The sequence below is a fragment of the Anarhichas minor genome, unplaced genomic scaffold (genome assembly GCF_050575085.1).
Source record: "Anarhichas minor isolate MPS153535 unplaced genomic scaffold, ASM5057508v1 ptg000061l, whole genome shotgun sequence".
In the NCBI taxonomy this organism is placed as follows: Eukaryota; Metazoa; Chordata; class Actinopteri; order Perciformes; family Anarhichadidae; genus Anarhichas; species Anarhichas minor.
Window position 1 is genome coordinate 75,771 of NW_027466507.1, and position 7,103 is coordinate 82,873.

A 7,103-nucleotide genomic window follows, 5' to 3' on the forward strand; every position below is an offset into this window, starting at 1 on the left:
CGAAGAGACTAAACAGAAACTCAAAACAACTACAAAGAGACGCACAAATCTACAAAACAACTACGAAGAGACTTCAAAGAAACCCAAAACAACTACGAAGAGACTTCACAGAAACCCAAAACAACTACGAAGAGACTTCAAAGAAACCCAAAACAACTAAGAAGAGACTTCAAAGAAACTACGAAGAGACTTCACAGAAACCCAAAACAACTACGAAGAGACTTCACAGAAACCCAAAACAACTACGAAGAGACTTCAAAGAAACCCAAAACAACTACGAAGAGACTTCACAGAAACCCAAAACAACTACGAAGAGACTTCAAAGAAACCCAAAGCAACTACGAAGAGACTTCACAGAAACCCAAAACAACTACAAAGAGACGCACAAATCTACAAAACAACTACGAAGAGACTTCACAGAAACCCAAAACAACTACGAAGAGACTAAACAGAAACCCAAAACAACTACAAAGAGACGCACAAATCTACAAAACAACTACGAAGAGACTTCAAAGAAACCCAAAACAACTACGAAGAGACTTCACAGAAACCCAAAACAACTACAAAGAGACGCAAAAATCTACAAAACTACAAAGAGACTTCAAAGAAACCCAAAACAACTACGAAGAGACTTCACAGAAACCCAAAACAACTACGAAGAGACTTCAAAGAAACCCAAAACAACTAAGAAGAGACTTCAAAGAAACTACGAAGAGACTTCACAGAAACCCAAAACAACTACGAAGAGACTTCACAGAAACCCAAAACAACTACGAAGAGCCTTCACAGAAACCCAAAACAACTACGGAGAGACTTCAAAGAAACCCAAAACAACTACGAAGAGACTTCAAAGAAACCCAAAACAACTACGAAGAGACTTCACAGAAACCTAAAACAACTACGAAGAGACTTCACAGAAACCCAAAACAACTACGAAGAGACTTCACAGAAACCCAAAACAACTACGAAGAGACTTCACAGAAACCCAAAACAGCAACGGAGAGACTTCACAGAAACCTAAAACAACTACGAAGAGACTTCACAGAAACCCAAAACAACTACGAAGAGACTTCACAGAAACCCAAAACAACTACGAAGAGACTTCAAAGAAACCCAAAACAACTACAAAGAGACTTCACAGAAACCCAAAACAACTACGAAGAGCCTTCACAGAAACCCAAAACAACTACGAGGACACTTCAAAGAAACCCAAAGCAACTACGAAGAGACTTCAAAGAAACCCAAAACAACTACGAAGAGATTTCACAGAAACCCAAAACAACTACAAAGAGACGCAAAAATCTACAAAACTACAAAGAGACTTCAAAGAAACCCAAAGCAACTACGAAGAGACTTCACAGAAACCCAAAACAACTACAAAGAGACGCACAAATCTACAAAACAACTACGAAGAGACTTCACAGAAACCCAAAACAACTACGAAGAGACTAAACAGAAACCCAAAACAACTACAAAGAGACGCACAAATCTACAAAACAACTACGAAGAGACTTCAAAGAAACCCAAAACAACTACGAAGAGACTTCACAGAAACCCAAAACAACTACAAAGAGACGCAAAAATCTACAAACCTACAAAGAGACTTCAAAGAAACCCAAAACAACTACGAAGAGCCTTCACAGAAACCCAAAACAACTACGAGGAGACTTCAAAGAAACCCAAAGCAACTACGAAGAGACTTCAAAGAAACCCAAAACAACTATGAAGAGACTTCACAGAAACCCAAAACAACTACAAAGAGACGCACAAATCTACAAAACAACTACGAAGAGACTTCAAAGAAACCCAAAACAACTACGAAGAGATTTCACAGAAACCCAAAACAACTACAAAGAGACGCAAAAATCTACAAAACAACTACGAAGAGACTTCACAGAAACCCAAAACAACTACGAAGAGACTAAACAGAAACCCAAAACAACTACAAAGAGACGCACAAATCTACAAAACAACTACGAAGAGACTTCAAAGAAACCCAAAACAACTACGAAGAGACTTCACAGAAACCCAAAACAACTACAAAGAGACGCAAAAATCTACAAAACTACAAAGAGACTTCAAAGAAACCCAAAACAACTACGAAGAGACTTCACAGAAACCCAAAACAACTACGAAGAGACTTCAAAGAAACCCAAAACAACTAAGAAGAGACTTCAAAGAAACTACGAAGAGACTTCACAGAAACCCAAAACAACTACGAAGAGACTTCACAGAAACCCAAAACAACTACGAAGAGCCTTCACAGAAACCCAAAACAACTACGGAGAGACTTCAAAGAAACCCAAAACAACTACGAAGAGACTTCAAAGAAACCCAAAACAACTACGAAGAGACTTCACAGAAACCTAAAACAACTACGAAGAGACTTCACAGAAACCCAAAACAACTACGAAGAGACTTCACAGAAACCCAAAACAACTACGAAGAGACTTCACAGAAACCCAAAACAACAACGGAGAGACTTCACAGAAACCTAAAACAACTACGAAGAGACTTCACAGAAACCCAAAACAACTACGAAGAGACTTCACAGAAACCCAAAACAACTACGAAGAGACTTCAAAGAAACCCAAAACAACTACAAAGAGACTTCACAGAAACCCAAAACAACTACGAAGAGCCTTCACAGAAACCCAAAACAACTACGAGGACACTTCAAAGAAACTACGAAGAGACTTCAAAGAAACCCAAAACAACTACGAAGAGACTTCACAGAAACCCAAAACAACTACAAAGAGACGCACAAATCTACAAAACAACTACGAAGAGACTTCAAAGAAACCCAAAACAACTACGAAGAGATTTCACAGAAACCCAAAACAACTACAAAGAGACGCAAAAATCTACAAAACTACAAAGAGACTTCAAAGAAACCCAAAGCAACTACGAAGAGACTTCACAGAAACCCAAAACAACTACAAAGAGACGCACAAATCTACAAAACAACTACGAAGAGACTTCACAGAAACCCAAAACAACTACGAAGAGACTAAACAGAAACCCAAAACAACTACAAAGAGACGCACAAATCTACAAAACAACTACGAAGAGACTTCAAAGAAACCCAAAACAACTACGAAGAGACTTCACAGAAACCCAAAACAACTACAAAGAGACGCAAAAATCTACAAACCTACAAAGAGACTTCAAAGAAACCCAAAACAACTACGAAGAGACTTCACAGAAACCCAAAACAACTACGAAGAGACTTCAAAGAAACCCAAAACAACTAAGAAGAGACTTCAAAGAAACTACGAAGAGACTTCACAGAAACCCAAAACAACTACGAAGAGACTTCACAGAAACCCAAAACAACTACGAAGAGACTTCAAAGAAACCCAAAACAACTACGAAGAGACTTCACAGAAACCCAAAACAACTACGAAGAGCCTTCACAGAAACCCAAAACAACTACAAAGAGACGCACAAATCTACAAAACAACTACGAAGAGACTTCAAAGAAACCCAAAATAACTACGAAGAGATTTCACAGAAACCCAAAACAACTACGAAGAGACTTCAAAGAAACCCAAAACAACTACGAAGAGACTTCACAGAAACCCAAAACAACTACGAAGAGCCTTCACAGAAACCCAAAACAACTACAAAGAGACGCACAAATCTACAAAACAACTATGAAGAGACTTCAAAGAAACCCAAAACAACTACGGAGAGACTTCAAAGAAACCCAAAACAACTATGAAGAGACTTCAAAGAAACCCAAAACAACTACGAAGAGACTTCACAGAAACCTAAAACAACTACGAAGAGACTTCACAGAAACCCAAAACAACTACGAAGAGACTTCAAAGAAACCCAAAGCAACTACGAAGAGACTTCAAAGAAACCCAAAACAACTACGAAGAGACTTCACAGAAACCCAAAACAACAACGGAGAGACTTCACAGAAACCTAAAACAACTACGAAGAGACTTCACAGAAACCCAAAACAACTACGAAGAGACTTCACAGAAACCCAAAACAACTACGAAGAGACTTCAAAGAAACCCAAAACAACTACGAAGAGACTTCACAGAAACCCAAAACAACTACGAAGAGCCTTCACAGAAACCCAAAACAACTACGAGGAGACTTCAAAGAAACCCAAAGCAACTACGAAGAGACTTCAAAGAAACCCAAAACAACTATGAAGAGACTTCACAGAAACCCAAAACAACTACAAAGAGACGCACAAATCTACAAAACAACTACGAAGAGACTTCAAAGAAACCCAAAACAACTACGAAGAGATTTCACAGAAACCCAAAACAACTACAAAGAGACGCAAAAATCTACAAAACTACAAAGAGACTTCAAAGAAACCCAAAGCAACTACGAAGAGACTTCACAGAAACCCAAAACAACTACAAAGAGACGCACAAATCTACAAAACAACTACGAAGAGACTTCACAGAAACCCAAAACAACTACGAAGAGACTAAACAGAAACCCAAAACAACTACAAAGAGACGCACAAATCTACAAAACAACTACGAAGAGACTTCAAAGAAACCCAAAACAACTACGAAGAGACTTCACAGAAACCCAAAACAACTACAAAGAGACGCAAAAATCTACAAAACTACAAAGAGACTTCAAAGAAACCCAAAACAACTACGAAGAGACTTCACAGAAACCCAAAACAACTACGAAGAGACTTCAAAGAAACCCAAAACAACTAAGAAGAGACTTCAAAGAAACTACGAAGAGACTTCACAGAAACCCAAAACAACTACGAAGAGACTTCACAGAAACCCAAAACAACTACGAAGAGCCTTCACAGAAACCCAAAACAACTACGGAGAGACTTCAAAGAAACCCAAAACAACTACGAAGAGACTTCAAAGAAACCCAAAACAACTACGAAGAGACTTCACAGAAACCTAAAACAACTACGAAGAGACTTCACAGAAACCCAAAACAACTACGAAGAGACTTCAAAGAAACCCAAAACAACTACAAAGAGACTTCACAGAAACCCAAAACAACTACGAAGAGCCTTCACAGAAACCCAAAACAACTACGAAGAGACTTCACAGAAACCCAAAACAACTACGAAGAGACTTCACAGAAACCTAAAACAACTACGAAGAGACTTCACAGAAACCCAAAACAACTACGAAGAGACTTCACAGAAACCCAAAACAACTACGAAGAGACTTCAAAGAAACCCAAAACAACTAAGAAGAGACTTCAAAGAAACTACGAAGAGACTTCACAGAAACCCAAAACAACTACGAAGAGACTTCACAGAAACCCAAAACAACTACGAAGAGACTTCAAAGAAACCCAAAACAACTACGAAGAGACTTCACAGAAACCCAAAACAACTACGAAGAGACTTCAAAGAAACCCAAAACAACTACGAAGAGACTTCACAGAAACCCAAAACAACTACGAAGAGCCTTCACAGAAACCCAAAACAACTACAAAGAGACGCACAAATCTACAAAACAACTATGAAGAGACTTCAAAGAAACCCAAAACAACTACGAAGAGATTTCACAGAAACCCAAAACAACTACAAAGAGACGCAAAAATCTACAAAACTACAAAGAGACTTCAAAGAAACCCAAAGCAACTACGAAGAGACTTCACAGAAACCCAAAACAACTACAAAGAGACGCACAAATCTACAAAACAACTACGAAGAGACTTCACAGAAACCCAAAACAACTACGAAGAGACTAAACAGAAACCCAAAACAACTACGAAGAGACTTCAAAGAAACCCAAAACAACTACGAAGAGACTTCACAGAAACCCAAAACAACTACAAAGAGACGCAAAAATCTACAAAACAACTACGAAGAGACTTCAAAGAAACCCAAAACAACTACGAAGAGACTTAACAGAAACCCAAAACAACTACGAAGAGACTTCAAAGAAACCCAAAACAACTACGAAGAGACTTCACAGAAACCCAAAACAACTACGAAGAGACTTCACAGAAACCCAAAACAACTACGAAGAGACTTCACAGAAACCTAAAACAACTACGAAGAGACTTCACAGAAACCCAAAACAACTACGAAGAGACTTCACAGAAACCCAAAACAACTACGAAGAGACTTCAAAGAAACCCAAAGCAACTACGAAGAGACTTCACAGAAACCCAAAACAACTCCAAAGAGACGCACAAATCTACAAAACAACTACGAAGAGACTTCAAAGAAACCCAAAACAACTACGAAGAGACTTCACAGAAACCAAAACAACTACAAAGAGACGCAAAAATCTACAAAACTACAAAGAGACTTCAAAGAAACCCAAAACAACTACGAAGAGACTTCACAGAAACCCAAATAAACTACGAAGAGACTTCAAAGAAACCCCAAACAACTACGAAGAGACTTCAAAGAAACTACGAAGAGACTTCACAGAAACCCAAAACAACTACGAAGAGACTTCACAGAAACCCAAAACAACTACGAAGAGACTTCAAAGAAACCCAAAACAACTACGAAGAGACTTCACAGAAACCCAAAACAACTACGAAGAGCCTGCACAGAAACCCAAAACAACTACGGAGAGACTTCAAAGAAACCCAAAACAACTATGAAGAGACTTCAAAGAAACCCAAAACAACTACGAAGAGACTTCACAGAAACCTAAAACAACTACGAAGAGACTTCACAGAAACCCAAAACAACTACGAAGAGACTTCACAGACACCCAAAACAACTACGAAGAGACTTCAAAGAAACCCAAAGCAACTACGAAGAGACTTCAAAGAAACCCAAAACAACTACGAAGAGACTTCACAGAAACCCAAAACAACAACGGAGAGACTTCACAGAAACCTAAAACAACTACGAAGAGACTTCACAGAAACCCAAAACAACTACGAAGAGACTTCACAGAAACCCAAAACAACTACGAAGAGACTTCAAAGAAACCCAAAACAACTACGAAGAGACTTCACAGAAACCCAAAACAACTACGAAGAGCCTTCACAGAAACCCAAAACAACTACGAGGAGACTTCAAAGAAACCCAAAGCAACTACGAAGAGACTTCAAAGAAACCCAAAACAACTATGAAGAGACTTCACAGAAACCCAAAACAACTACAAAGAGACGCA